The sequence below is a fragment of the Hemitrygon akajei genome, chromosome 9 (genome assembly GCF_048418815.1).
Source record: "Hemitrygon akajei chromosome 9, sHemAka1.3, whole genome shotgun sequence".
In the NCBI taxonomy this organism is placed as follows: Eukaryota; Metazoa; Chordata; class Chondrichthyes; order Myliobatiformes; family Dasyatidae; genus Hemitrygon; species Hemitrygon akajei.
The window spans coordinates 86,596,284-86,611,754 of NC_133132.1; positions in this window are offsets into that span (position 1 = coordinate 86,596,284).

Below are 15,471 nucleotides of genomic sequence, written 5' to 3' on the forward strand. Positions count from 1 at the left end.
CGCCCCCTGGTCAAGTCTACCACTTTTCCCCTCTCTGCCGAGGCCCGCGCGGCCTTCAGCTGCATTAAAGGGGACATTGCCAAAGCAACGATGCATGCGGTGGACGAGACCATTCCCTTCCAAGTAGAGAGTGACGCCTCTGACTTCGCGCTGGCTGCTACCCTCAATCAGGAAGGCAGACCAGTAGCATTCTTTCCTCGTACCCTTCAAGGCTCTGAACTTCGGCACTCCGTGGTGGAGAAAGAAGCCCAGGCCATAGTGGAAGCTATTAGGCACTGGAGGCACTATCTCGCCGGCAAAAGGTTCACCTTGCTGACTGACCAGCGCTCAGTTGCATTCATGTTCAGCAACCAACAGCAGGGCAAAATCAAAAATGATAAAATTTTGCGGTGGAGAATAGAACTCTCCACCTACAATTATGATATCCTGTACCGGCCTGGCAGACTCAATGAACCCTCTGATGCCCTATCCCGGGGAACGTGTGCAAGCACACAGCTCGACCAGCTGTACGCCCTTCATGCACATCTTTGCCATCCGGGGGTCACCCGATTTTACCATTTCGTTAAAGCCCGGAACCTGCCGTACTCCCTGGAGGACATCAGGACGATGACCAGGGACTGCCAGATCTGCGCTGAGTGCAAACCGCACTTCTACCGTCCTGACATTGCGCAGCTTGTCAAGGCCACCCGCCCTTTTGAGTGACTGAGTGTTGACTTTAAGGGCCCCCTTCCCTCCACCGACCGCAATGTCTATTTTCTCAGTATTATTGACGAGTACTCGCGATTCCCCTTTGCCATTCCCTGCCCCGACACTACTACCACGTCCGTCATAAAAGCCCTGCACCAGCTCTTCACTCTGTTCGGATATCCCTGCTATATCCACAGTGATAGAGGGTCCTCCTTTATGAGTGACGAGTTGCGCCGGTTCCTGCTAGCTAGGGGCATTGCTACTAGTCGAACCACGAGTTATAATCCCCGGGGGAATGGACAGGTGGAGAGGGAAAATGCCACAGTGTGGAAGGCCACACTTTTAGCCCTTAAGTCAAAAGGGTTGCCGGTCTCCCGATGGCAGGAGGTCCTCCCTGAGGCACTCCACTCTATCCGCTCCCTGTTGTGTACGTCCACTACTGCCACCCCTCACGAACGCCTATTCTCTTTTCCCAGGAAGTCTGTCACTGGGACCACCCTACCAGTTTGGCTGACGTCCCCGGGGCCAGTGCTGCTACGTAAACATGTGAGGAGTAATAAATACTCCCCGCTGGTCGAGAGGGTTCACCTCCTGCATGCTAATCCCCAGTATGCCTACGTGGTCTTGCCTGATGGGCGGGAGGACACAGTCTCTGTCCGCGACCTGTTGCCCGCCGGAGCAGCAGACCACTACCCCGAACACTCCATGGTAACTATGAACCCTGTACCCGAGATGACACTGCGCACACCGTGCCACACCCAGACTCCTCACGACGCTCATGTACCGGGCATCTCGTACGCGTCTATTCCGGGGGCCTCGCACACACGTGAGGGATCCCTGACACCTCCAGTTGGGCCAGAACCAGCCCAATCTCCGTCTCCGGTGCAATCACCACCTCCGGCACCTGTGCCATCACCATCTCCAGCACCTGTGCAATTGCAGCCGGAGCTACGTAGATCACAGCGAAAGATTCGACCACCTGATAGACTTAACCTGTAAATATACTTGTAAGAAACTTCGCCACCTGGGGACTCCTTTAAAACAAAGGGGGGGTGAATGTGGTGAACTAGATATACCTGTCTGGACTGCTCCTGTGGCTCCTCCCACAGAACCCTGCTGACTGCTCCTGTGGCTCCTCCCACAAACCCCTGTATAAAGGCGACTGAGGCCTGTTGCCCTGCCTCATTCCCCAGGATGTAGTGTTGTTCATTCTTCCAGTCAATAAAAGCCGATACCTCGCTTCCTACGTCTCAGCGTGAGTTATTGATGGTGCATCAGTCTCTTTATCCTTTTCTCTCCAATGGAAAGGTACGTCGCATCTGGAATTTTTCCAGTTAGCGGACGACTTGCTCCCACGCCGCTCTGACGTAGTGGGAAGTCGCGTGCGAGGCCAGTTACAGCAGTGGTTTGCCATTGCCTTCTGCCGGGAGAGTTTTTCAAAGAAATCACCAGCTCTTAGCCCAGCATGGAGAGCGTGCAGGGGAGCCGGCTGGATTTGAACTCAGGACCTCCCGCCTGCGCTGATGCCACTACGCCACAAGCCGGGTCTTCTCTCCAATAGTCCTTTTAAATCCATGGGTCATGCCCTCAGCTAAAGGAAATATTCATTCTCTCTACAATTTATATAGTCATTTAAGTCTCCTCACAATCTCCCTTTACTCATAGAAAATAACTCTGGCCTCTCCAATCGTTCCTCAGGACTAAATCTTTCCAATTCTGCTACCCCCCTAGCTCTCTTTCATCACCTCTCAGTGCAGGTTGTAGGCAAGCTTCTATTTTCCATTTTTATTATTCATTTTCTGATTCAGGGTCCCATTAACTCAGAAACGTTAACCCTGTTTAATTTTCCACAGAGGCACATGACTTGAAGAGTATTTTCTGAATATTCTGATTTTATTTCAGGTGACTAATATCTGCAATACTCCATTTTCATTTTCCCGAAGAGAACAGCAATTAGGAAATACAAGCTGACTGAAAATTCACAGGTTGTTGCTCCTTCACAGTAAGCAAATGAGTGTTGATATACTGTTAGCATTAGTAAACTCTGGGCCAATTCATTGAGAGATGACATAGTTTTGGTTAAACAACTCATTTCACTTCTGGTAGGTTTTGTGCATCCAAATTGGTGCTCAAGAGTGCCTCTGCAAACAGTTCAGAGAGATCATCTTTGATACAGCTGCATATTTGAGGTTAATAAAGATCACTGTTTAGTGGAATTAATAGTACTTAGTTAATATCATTGAATCTGGCTGTGCATTTAGAGAGAAAAAAAAAGCAAATTGAGAAGGAGGCAGTGTTTCATGGAGTTCACTGAAGCTTGTTCCACACCACTTCATAATTTAAATTGTTCTATCCCAAAGACACATAAGATGTACATTGATTTTATTCTACAGTAATTTGTGAGAGGAACTTAGCCTTTAGCTTTCAAATGTTCTCCTGACAGTAAATACTTTTGATGTGTATGAACACTATGGTCTCAGTATTTAGGGGGCAGGATTTGCAAGCTGCTGGAGTGACAATGGTTACAGTATCAGTGATAAGAGAAAGGAAGAGTGATCACAACATGATTATGGGAGGATCATGGTGGGAACTATAGTGTTTAGTTGGGCTACAGTTGTAAAGAAAGGGTCTTATTGTGGAGATAGTGTGATTACAGTTTAAATGTAAGTAGGAGATTTCTGATTGTGTGTATGCTAGGCTATTGCATTGTACTCATTCATCTGAGTCCCAGGAAACCCAGCTAACTAGCCCTATCATTGTAACATGTTAAAATCTATGAACCATAACCTAAATAAAATACCTGTATTGACAATCCAGCTCCAAATCAGATAAAATTAGTACAAAATTTGTTCTTCTTCCCCTCCCCTCCCCTCACCTTTTTTATTCTGGCATCATTCCCATTCCTTTCCAGTCCTGAAGAATGGTCTTGGCCTGAAACGTTGAATGTTTATTCATTTCCATAGATGCTGCCTGACCTGCTGAGTTCCTCCAGCATTTTGTGCATGTTTCTCTGGATTTCCATCATCTGCAGCACCTTCTCTGTTTAAAATTAGAATCAGGCTTGTTTGAGATAGATTAGATTTCAGATTCAGGGTTTTTAGAGTTTTAATATCCAGTTAAACAACACTGTTTTTGGAAACTAAGTGTACCTCATGAGCAGTTATTTTCTGGTAATTACTAGTTAAGCAGCAGTGATACATTTTCCTTAGTCATGGGAAGTTCTGTTTTTTTTAAATCTAACTTCAATCTGCAAAAGGTAAACAGAGCAGAAAGTGTTGATGAGATGAGAATTCTTTTAATAATCTCAGCCTTGTGTAGTCAATTTCAGGCAGCAGGGGACTGAGGGCACGATCCTCAAAACCAAAAAGGGCTGGCAGGATAAAATATTTTAAAATTCAGCCTGGTTTTACCATCACTTCAATCACATCGTACAAGGAAATTGAAAATTAGCAACACTTGTGAATAGTATCTCCCGACATAACTCAACACAGAAGTTCCAAGGTTTTGTTTACTTTGGCACCAAAGCTACCAGTTAGAGAAAGAATGAGGCTGTTTTCCTACAGAATAACTTTTCTAAGCAGTTAGTGGGACTAAACATCATTTCTAAGCCCTGAGGCATCCTGACAAAGACAACTGCACTGCTCCAAAGAGTGCTATATGCAATCATTCTTACCCTTAGCTATTCAGCCCTATAATGAGTCAACCTATAGTCTGGGAAGTGATGACCACCTACTGTTGGACTGTTTGAGTTAATTTACATTTTTCATTCTTTCTTTCTTCTTTTCTAATATTAGTGTACTTGTGCAATTGTAATGCTACTATGATACTATGATTTCCTTTGGGATCAATAAAGTATCTAGCTATTTATCTACCCTGTATCCTGCATGTTACTGCCAGTCTATGTAAGTGACTGACAACCGACAGTTCCAAAGGCAACTACTGACTGTTATTCTCAGACCCCAGTACATCTCAGATTTCCACGTGCTCCTGTCTCAAGGCGAGAGCCAGCCTCAGAGTTCAATCCAGCATAACTGGACCCTCAGTTTAAAGGAAGGGAGCAATGCCGTACAAAGAATTATCAATGCTTGTTTTTGCAAATGGCCAGAGAATTCATCCAGGACCACTTTATCTGAACAGTCCCTTTCATCTATAGCTCAGCATGAATTCAGAGTAAGAAACTTATCAAATCACACAAGGAAGCACCATTACCATCCAGATCCTTTAAGGCACATTGTTAAAGATTCAAGATCGTTTAATATCTTTTCCAGTACAACAGTTTAGAGGAGAACTAAATAATGGTTACTCCAGATCCAAATTGGCACTAAGATGCAATTAGCTAAAGAACACAGTTATAAAAAACACCATAAATATAAGTACATTACATAGCTTGTATGACTATAAACTGATGCCAGATATGAGAGTGTCTGTACATAAAGTGCATCTTATAGGAAATGATTAGTGATGGTGGAGGGTCTATGGAGGCATTGATCAGCATTACTGCTTTGGGAAAGGAACGGTTTTTGTGTCTGATAGTCCTGGCATTGATGCTACATAGCCTTGTTCCTGATGGGAGTGGATAAACAACCCAGGAACAGGGTGGATGAGATCTTCATGATGTTACTGGACTTTTCTTGGCACCGTTCTGTATATACGTCCTTGATGGTGCATAGGTTTGTGTCGGTAATGTGTTGGGAAGTTTTGACTACCTGTTGCAGAGCCTTTCCGTCTGCCACAGTTCTTTTTCTGTACCTTGAAGTGATTCTACATGTCAGGATGCTTTCTACTGTGCATCTGCAGAAGGATGTGAATATGTATAGATTTTAAACATTAGTTTTATCTGTCACAAGTAATCCAAAATATCCAGAAAAATGTGTCATTTGTATGAAATCAAATCAGCGAGGGTTGTGCGGGACAGTTTGCAAGTGTCATAAACACAAGAGTTTCTGCAGATGCTGGAAAACCAGAGTAACAAACACAAAATGCTAAAGCAACTCAGTAGGTCAGACAGCATCTATGGAAAGGAATAAAGAGTCGACATTTCAGGCCAAGACCTTCCATCAGGAAAATGGAGCACCTGGAGGAAACCCATACAGTCAAGGGGAGAACATTCAAACGCCTGGAATTGAATTCCAATCTTACAGGCAGCGCTGTATAGCACTGTACTAACTACTATGCTATTGTTCTATTGTTCTGCCCTTTTTGCAATTAGACCCTACAGCCTAAGGTAATCTGAGATTGACAAAACCTACAGACTCTCACAGCTACCTGGGCTATTCCTCTTCCCACCCTGTCTCTTGCAAAAAGGCTATCCCCTTCTCACAATTCCTCCGTCTCCGCCGCATCTGCTCTCAGGATGAGGCTTTTCTTTCCAGGACGAAGGAGATGTCTTTCTTTTTTAAGCAAAGGGCTTCCCTTCGTCCACCATCAACTCTGCTCTCAAACCCATCTCTCCCATTTCCCGCACATCTGCCCTCACCCCATCCACCTGCCACCCCACTTGGGATAGGGTTCCCCTTGTCCTTACCTACCACCCCACCAGCCTCCAGCTCCAACATATAATTCTCTGTAACTTCCGCAACCTCCAACGGGATCCCACTACCAAGCACATCTTTCCCTTCCCCCCCCTCTTTCTGCTTTCCACAGGGATCGCTCCCTACGCGACTCCCTTGTCCACTCGTCCCCCCCATCCCTTCCCACCAATCTCCCTCCTGGCACTCATCCTTGTAAATGGAACAAGTGTTACACCTGCCCTTACACTTCCTCCCTCACCACCATTCAGGGCCCCAGACAGTCCTTCCAGGTGAGGCGACATTTCACCTGTGAGTTGGCTGGTGTGGTATACTGCGTCCGGTGCTCCCGGTGTGGCCTTTTATATATTGGTGAGACCCAACACAGACTGGGAGACCGTTTCGTGGAACACCTACGCTCGGTCCGCCAGAAAAAGCAGGATCTCCCAGTGGCCACACATTTAAATTCCACATCCCATTCCCATTCTGATATGTCTATCCATGGCCTCCTCTATTGTCAAAATGAATCCAAACTCAGGTTGGAGGAACAACACCTTATATACCGGCTGGGTAGCCCCCAACCTGATGGCATGAACATTGACTTCTCTAACTTCCGTTAATGCCCCTCCTCCCCTTCTTACCCCATCCCTGACATACTTAGTTGTTTGCCTGTTCTCCATCTCCCTCTGGTGCTCCCCCCACCTCCTTTCTTTCTCCTGAGGCCTCCCGTCCCATGATCCTTTCCCTTCTCCAGCTCTGTATCACTTTTGCCAATCACCTTTCCAGCTCTTAGCTTCATCCCAGCCCCTCCGGTCTTCTCCTATCATTTTGCAATTCCCCTTCCCCCCCCCTACTTTCAAATCTCTTACTATCTTTCCTTTCGGTTCGTCCTGACGAAGGGTCTCGGCCCGAAATGTCGACATTGCTTCTCCCTATAGATGCTGCCTAGCCTGCTGTGTTCTACCAGCATTTTGTGTGTGTTGTTGTTTTAGCCTAAGGTAATGTGCCCTTTGCAATTTAAAAAAAAATAATTTTATAGAGGGAAAAGAAAATATCACATTTTTTTTCCAAAGTAGAAGTAGAAGTTTGAAGTTTGAAATTAAACTTAATCCAATATTCAAAGAATGTGCTGAGCAGTGAAGCAGGAAGCACAATGATAGATGGTTAACTATTACGGGGTATACCCAGAGCTGCACCGAATGTCATGTCAAGCAATACTTTGCTTCAAGTCTGGCAGCATGTCTGCTTTCAAACCTTGCTGGCTAGACTAGTCAGTTATCTGTCTGGTCAGTTCCCAGCAGTAGATAAAAGTGAATACAGGCATTGTTGAATTTTAAATGCACACATCCGAATAATAAAAGGGTAATGTGTAGCAGAATAGTGGCGGCAGGCATCTATCAGTGCATGTGAGCTCAGGTAATTGTAAAATTCTATAGCAGTATGATTGAAGAAAGTTGACTCCTTGCTGAAGGAAGATAGTTGCACTGCATCCAAGTACTGTTAAGCAGACTTCTTTCATATCTTATTGGTGCGTGCTCAATGAGGCAGAAAATTGCATTGTGTCATTTGGTTTCTTAGTCTTTGTGTTCATTCTAATAATCTATTAGAGTTATGTTGCTTTCTAATTTAAAAAAATATTGCTGAACAATGGGAATAAAAATAACAGATTAAATGTAAATCTAACTCAATTCTATTGCAAAGCCCATTCCCTATCACATAGCGCAGGATGCAAATTCATATAAAGGAACTATAACCTTGTCTAATCCCAGGGATCCTATTGACACCATGAATAACAATTAATCTGGTTCACTTGTGTGAGAAGAGAAATATTAATCAAAACTGCTTTTTATGATAAAAATCACATTCATTTCTCACAAATGAAAAATAGGAATATATCACAAACGTATAAACGTTAAATAGAATGATCACTTACTCTTGGGAATCTCATTTCATGTGCTGCTCTAAATTTATTGTGCTGCAAAAGAATCAGACATTTGTTAAAAATCAAGCTTCCCAATTAACCTCAAAAGGTGTGGACAGAATAAAAGTTCAATCCCCTGATCTGTTCAGCACGGAGTGTTGAAAGGTTTGCACCTCTGCAAGAAAACGTGACCAGTGGCTCTGACCACTGTTGTACAGCTTCACTGCCCCAGTGACTTCACTAACATTAATGCAAGATCCCCATTTTTCTGATGCTAGCCTTGAGATCCTGGTGGAAAAAGGATTCCCCAGGGAAAGGTTCTGCATGCTGGGAGCACTAGAAACTGCAGGGCCTGCCAACATCGGTTCCACCAGCTCCCATCTGTCCATCATCTCCTCCCCTCCTAGTTTCCCCTGTCCCACCTGCTTCCCTTATACGTTGCTGTACACTAGCTAATTCTTCAGATCATTCTCAGTCCTGATGGAACATCACCTCCACCTTCTAAGCATCCTGCATGCTACCTGACCCACAGATATTTTCCAGCATTCTGTTTGTTTGCTTTCAGCTGCAAAGAATCACTGGAAGATGGAGGAGGAAGGGTGTCAATTCAAAGAAATCAATTCATGCAGTAATGCTCGCCAATCTGACTCCTGCACTGCAAGGATGACTTTGCATGTGCATCAAGGTTAGTTGATAAAGAAAGCAGTGAGGGGGATAGATAGGGTAAATGCAAGCAGGCTTTCTCCCCCCGACTGAAATTGGGTAGGACTAGAACTGGAGGTCATAGGTTAAGGGTGAAAGGTAAAATATTTAAGGGAAATCTGAGAAGAAACTTCTTCACTCAAAGGACATTGCTAGTGTGGACCAAACCACCAGTGGACGTGGTGGATGCGGTTGAATTTCAACACTTAAGAGAAGTTTGGATAAGTACATGGATGAGAGGGATATGGGGGAGGTATGGTCCAGGTGTGATTTGATGGCACTAGGCAGAATAACAGTTTGGCATGGAGTAGTAGGGCCAAAGGGCCTGTTTCTGTTCTATAGTTCTCTATGACGCTGTACTATTATATATAAACTACTAGTTCAGTGTGTGGACGCCTGTAGTTGGAGGCTAATGACCTTGATCATACTCATGTATTTTTTCCAAAATTGATAGCAACAACTTATGATACTTTAATCTCACTCAACCTGTACCACATAATGAGGCAATAGTATAGTTTAAGGCACCATCTCATGCCCCTAATAATTTTATACAGCCCTATAAGATCAGCCCTTACTCTCCCACGATTCAATGAAAAATGTCTCATTCTGCTCCATCTCTCCCCATAACTAGGCCCCTCAAGTCCCAGAAACATCCTCCTAAAACTTTTCTGCATTCTTCCCAGCTGAAGACATTCTTCCGGTAGCAGAGTGATTAAAACTGAATTCAATATTCTAAAGGCAGTGTCATCAATGTCTTGTCCATCTGGAATAAAACGTCTCAACTTCGTGCCCTGAGGAGGAGTACAAGCAATCACCTATCACCAATCATCTTCTAGCTTGCATTCTTTCCTTTTTATTCCAGCACCTTCCCCATTTCTTTCCAGACCTGATGACGAGTCTCCGCCCAAAATGTCAAACGTTTATCCCTTTCCATAGATGCCGCCCAACCTGCTGAATTCCTCCAGCATTTTGTGTGAATCTTTACAAATAATCAAGACTCAAGTGGTTACATTAATGGTTTCTGCACAGAATAGCCTTTTAAACAAAAAGATCTTTACACATTGTCTTAATTCTGCAGGTAAACACAGAACCAAAGATGCTTGTTACAGTTAACAGAAATACAGGTAGATGCTTGGTTCACATATAGGCTATCAAATTCTGTAATGCTTAGCTAAACATCCCATTTATTTTATAAATATTCACAAATTAAGTTCATTTAGTATGATAGCACAATAGTCTTCAGACATTAGTGTTCTTTACATAACAGATGTAGAAACATCTCACTGAGTCGTAGAGACATAGTGTCATAGAGTATGAAAACAAGTCTTTTCTTCCACCACATCAATAACAACCATCAAGGTCCGTTGTATATTACTCCCATTTACCAGCTTCTGATGCATGGTTTTCTGTGCTTTGGTGATTTAAATGCTTATTGAATTGCTACAGGCAGGGAAGGTAATGGGGATAAACTGCCACTACCTATCAAATGGTCTCAATGGCGTGCATCTCAAATAATCTCCAACAGCCATGTCCAGCTCCTAGCCTTAACATATAGTTCAGCTACCAAGCTTGGTGGAACCATTTCTACTGACAGGAGAAGGGGGAAGGCTGGTTATTGGCGCCTTAAACCCAGTTGCTTCAGGCAGGGTGCTCAAAGCCTGTGTCCCCCAGCTATGTGGAGTACTTCACCATGTCTTCAACCTGAGCCTGAGTCTCCAGAGGGTTCTTGTGCTGTGGAAGATGTCCTGCCTCGTCCCTGTACCAAAGACGCCACGCCCCAGTGGCTCCAATGACTACAGACCGGTGCATTGACCTCCCACATCATGAAGACCCTGGAGAGACTTGTTCTAGAGCAGCTCCGGCCTATGGTTAGGCCACACTTAGACCCCCTCCAATTCGCCTACCAGCCCCGACTAGCAGCTGAGGATGCCATCAACTGCCATCTACCTGCTGAACCGTGTCTACGCCCACCTGGACAAGCCGGCGAGCACTGTGAGGGTCATGTTTTTTGACTTCTCCAGTGCGTTCAACACCATCCGCTCTGCTCTGCTGGGTGAGAAGCTGACAGTGATGCAGGTGGATGCTTCCCTGGTGTCATGGATTATTGATTGCCTGACTGGCAGACCACAGTACGTGCGCTTGCAACACTGTGTGTCAGACAGAGTGGTCAGCAGCACTGGGGCTCCACAGGGGACTGTCCTGTCTCCCTTTCTCTTCACCATCTACACCTCGGACTTCAACTACTGCACAGAGTCTTGCCATCTTCAGAAGTTTTCTGATGACTCTGCCATAGTTGGATGCATCAGCAAGGGAGATGAGGCTGAGTGCAGGGCTACAGTAGGAAACTTTGTCACATGGTGTGAGCAGAATCATCTGCAGCTTAATGTGAAAAAGACTAAGGAGCTGGTGATAGACCTGAGGAGGGCTAAGGCACCAATTTCTATCCAAGGGGTCAGTGTGGACATGGTGGAGGATTACAAATACCTGGGGATACGAATCGACAATAAACTGGACTGGTCAAAGAACACTGAGGCTGTCTACAAGAAGGGTCAGAACCGTCTCTACTTCCTGAGGAGACTGAGGTCCTTTAACATCTGCCGAACGATGCTGAAGATGTTCTACGAGGCTGTGGTGTCCAGTGCTATCATGTTTGCTGTTGTGTGCTGGGGCAGCAGGCTGAGGGTAGCAGACACCAACAGAATCAACAAACTCATTCGTAAGGCCAGTGATGTTGTGGGGGTGGAACTGGACTCTCTGACGGTGGTGTCTGAAAAGAGGATGCTGTCCAAGTTGCATGCCATCTTGGACAATGACTCCCATCCACTCCATAATGTACTGGTTAGGCACAGGAGTACATTCAGCCAGAGACTCATTCCACGGAGATGTAACACAGAGCATCATAGGAAGTCATTCCTACCTGTGGCCATCAAACTTTACAACTCCTCCTTCAGAGTGTCAAGACGCCCTGAGCCAATAGGCTGGTCCTGGACTTATTTCCACTTGGCATGATTAACTTATTATTATTTAATTATTTATGGTTTTATATTGCTATATTTCTACGCTATTCTTGGTTGGCGCGGCTGTAACGAAACCCAATTTCCCTCGGGATCAATAAAGTATGTCTGTCTGTTTGTTTGTCAGATGGGGCCCGTCAGCTGCGGAGAAAGTTCATCTGGAAGGAAAACTCTGATCTGAAACTTTTGCTGCCTTGTGGTTCCACCCACTCATGGGGAAGGCTTCAGGACTAAACTCTGAGGACAACTCCAAAGCTGGAGTCCCTAAGACGGTTCTATGTTGAGTTCAACGCTGACTGGCATCTCCTGTGACACCACTGGTGCCGAACTGCCATTCTTTAAGATCCATCAAATGAGTGGAGAGGGGGAGCTTGCTACACAGCCAAAACCTTGCTCTCCATATAATATTGCCCTGGCTTATGTATCAAGTAGACAGCTAAGAAACAAATCCACGGTCAAATTTTTATTTGTTAAAAATGATGAGAGTCTTTGCATCCAGCACCCCATCAAGAAGGGTAGCAGTTAAAATTAAATGATAATATGTGGAGTATTAGAGCAACTCTTAATGTACAGCTTCAAATTGTGTATTTTTTTAAATTTATTTTAGTGGGGTGTGGCTTTCTGTAAGTTTTCCCAGATAGAATTTAATTGTACCTTTTACTCACTGTAAACTAATAAGAAGTCCAAGTTCAGAACAGAAGTGAAGTAAATCCAGTAGAATCACATAGCAGCTTCTGGGCCCTGGAACCCACATTAAAGGGTAAACAAAAAGATGAAAAGAAATCTCCTACTGAGGGTTATTAACCCACAGGACATATGTTGTGCAACATTTACAACATTGTCTGTAGTTCAAGCAGTTTCTCTGTTATGTCCGCCTGGTTAAAGATTGAAACAGTGATGTCAAAAATTAGTGTCATAGTCATAGAGCACTACAGCAAAGAAAAAGGCCCTTCAGCCCATCTAGTCCATGCCAAACCATTATTTTGCTTAATTCAATTGACCCACTAGGACCATAGCCCTCCATACCCCTTCCAACCATGTACATACTTCTCTGGATTAAACTCCATCAGGCGTTTCATCCGAACTTTTCTTACATGTCGTAATCAAACCCACATCCACCACTTCTGCAGGCATTTCATTCCACACTCATACCACCCTCTGAGAGAAGAAGTTCTCCCTCATGTTCCCCTTAAACATTTCACTTTTCACCCTCAAGCTGTAACCTCCAGTTCTAGTCTCATTCGCCCTCAGTGGAAAAAGCCACCTTACATTTACCCTATCAATACTTCTCATAATTTTGTATACCTCTATCAAATCTCCCACATTCTCACGATTGCTGTATGATAGTAGATGTCAAGGCTGTGCACTCAAGATCCTTCCTGTGATGCTAAAGTCTGTTCCAAAGTCTCAGTATGGATCAAGGGCTCTATAATGAACCATTACATTCATTTAATTATGTGGTTCGGAGAGAGCAAACACTGCACTGTCAAGTTTCAAGATCAGATGTGAAATATCAGATATGGCATTTCAAATTGTCAAATATTCTTACAATTGAAAAATAATCTTAAAAGAAAAGAACAAGTGCCAATCAGAACTGCTAAAAAACAAGTATTATCCAACTACTAATAAATTGCATTGCATCTATATTCAAAGCATGTGAATTTCTGCCGTAGCCATTTCCATTGCTCCAAAATGTTCTACAAAAAAGATCAAAGTTCAAACTACTGTAAAATTTATGGCACATATAACTACCTTGAGATTCATTTTCTTGCAGGCATTCACAGTAAAACAAATAAATAAAATATAATCACTGAAAAACTAAACCAAACAAAAACTGACAACCAGTGTGCAAAAGAATACAAACTGTGCAAATACAAAAAGTAGTAATAATAATAATAATAAATAAGTGGATAAATAATACTGAGAACGCGAGTTGTAGAATCCTTGAAAGAGAGTCCATTGGTTGTGGAATCAGTTCAGAGCTGAGGTTATTCATGCTGATTCAGGAACCTGATGGTTCGGGGGTAATAACTCTTCCTGACCCTGATGGTTTGGGACCAAAGGTTCCTGTACCTCCTTCCCGATGGCAGCAATGAGAAGAGAGCATGGCCTGGATGGGGGAGGTCTTTGATGATGGATACTACTCTCTTGTGGCAATGCTCTTTGTACATGTGCTAGCTGGTAGTGAGGGCTTTGCCTGTGATGGACTGGGCTGTATCCATCACTTATTGCAGGCTGTTCCATTCTTGGACATTGGTGTTTCCATACCAGGCTGGTAGGCAACCAGTCGAGATACTCTCCACTGTACATTGTCAAAGTAGTGTTTCAAGCAACACACACAAAATGCTGGTGGAATGCAGCAGGCCAGGCAGCATCTATAGGAAGAAGTACAGTCGACGTTTCGGGCCAAGACCCTTCGTCAGGATTAACTGTAAGAAATGGTAAGTGTTTCAAAATGGTTTTTTATATTCCAAAATATTTCACACACCAGAAAGTCTTTGGTGTCATGTACAATAATCTACCAGCACCTCTCTCCATCACAAAATCTGACATGCATTAATGAACTAACAGAAACTCTTTAGATAGTAGTGCTTGTGAAGATAAAAATTGGCCCAAATACTAATTCTGAATAGTGCCAAGAATCTGTCATATTCAATGAAGGCAGAAAAAACAGATTTTGGATTAACATCCTACCCAAGGGCAACTCTCCTTGAGTAGGGCGTATATTTGTCTAAATGATGTACACAGGCAGTGGTGTTTGAAGCCATGGCCTGCTGACTTAGTTTATACAAGGGATATTTTCTTGTCAGAAATTCGTTAAATTGCAGCAAAATTATATACATGATCTTATATTAAAAAGTAAAATAAGGAACAAATGTTGACAGAAAGGAATGGAGATGCTGGAATCTGGAGCAACAAGCAATCTGCTGGAGGAACTCAGCAGATCGAGCATTGGGTCAAGCTAAGAATAAATATTCATTTGGCCTTTTAAACTTTGCAAATATTGGAGTGTAAGTAACTTCTTGAGCAACTTCCTTAGATGAATGACTGCACACTCACCACAGTGTTACGTAGACATGTACATGTACAGAACAATGAGATCTGTACATGAAGCACTCCTTGGAAAACAGTGAATCATCATGTTTCCCTTTTCCCTTTCAGATATTGATCGATCTGCAATGTATTTCCAGAATTTTCTGTTTGAAACTTTTTTTGTGCCTTTCAGCCTTTGTCTTGTATAAAGCTGGCTAGGTTGTGTGCTTCATGACTCTGACTACAGAAATGAGAAATTTTGCTTCTCAGGTTTTCAGCCTGTAATGTTTCAACATGGCACTGCATGAATTTGAATCCAGCTTTTGGATAAAATGTTTTACCAAGATCCCACTACTAGTGAACGTAGAGGAACAGGAGGTCAGATCCTGCTGGGATCTTGCTGGAACTCTCACTTTTGTGACTGGGATGAAGAAGTGGAAGGGTGGTAAGTCAATATGCAGATAACACAAAGGTTAGTGATGTTGTAACAGTGTAGAAGTTTTCGTAGGTTGAAATAGGACAGTTATAGGATTCAAAGTTGAGCTGAGAAGTGGCAGATGGAGTTCAATCCTGAGAAGTGTAACACACAAAATGCTGGAGGAACTCT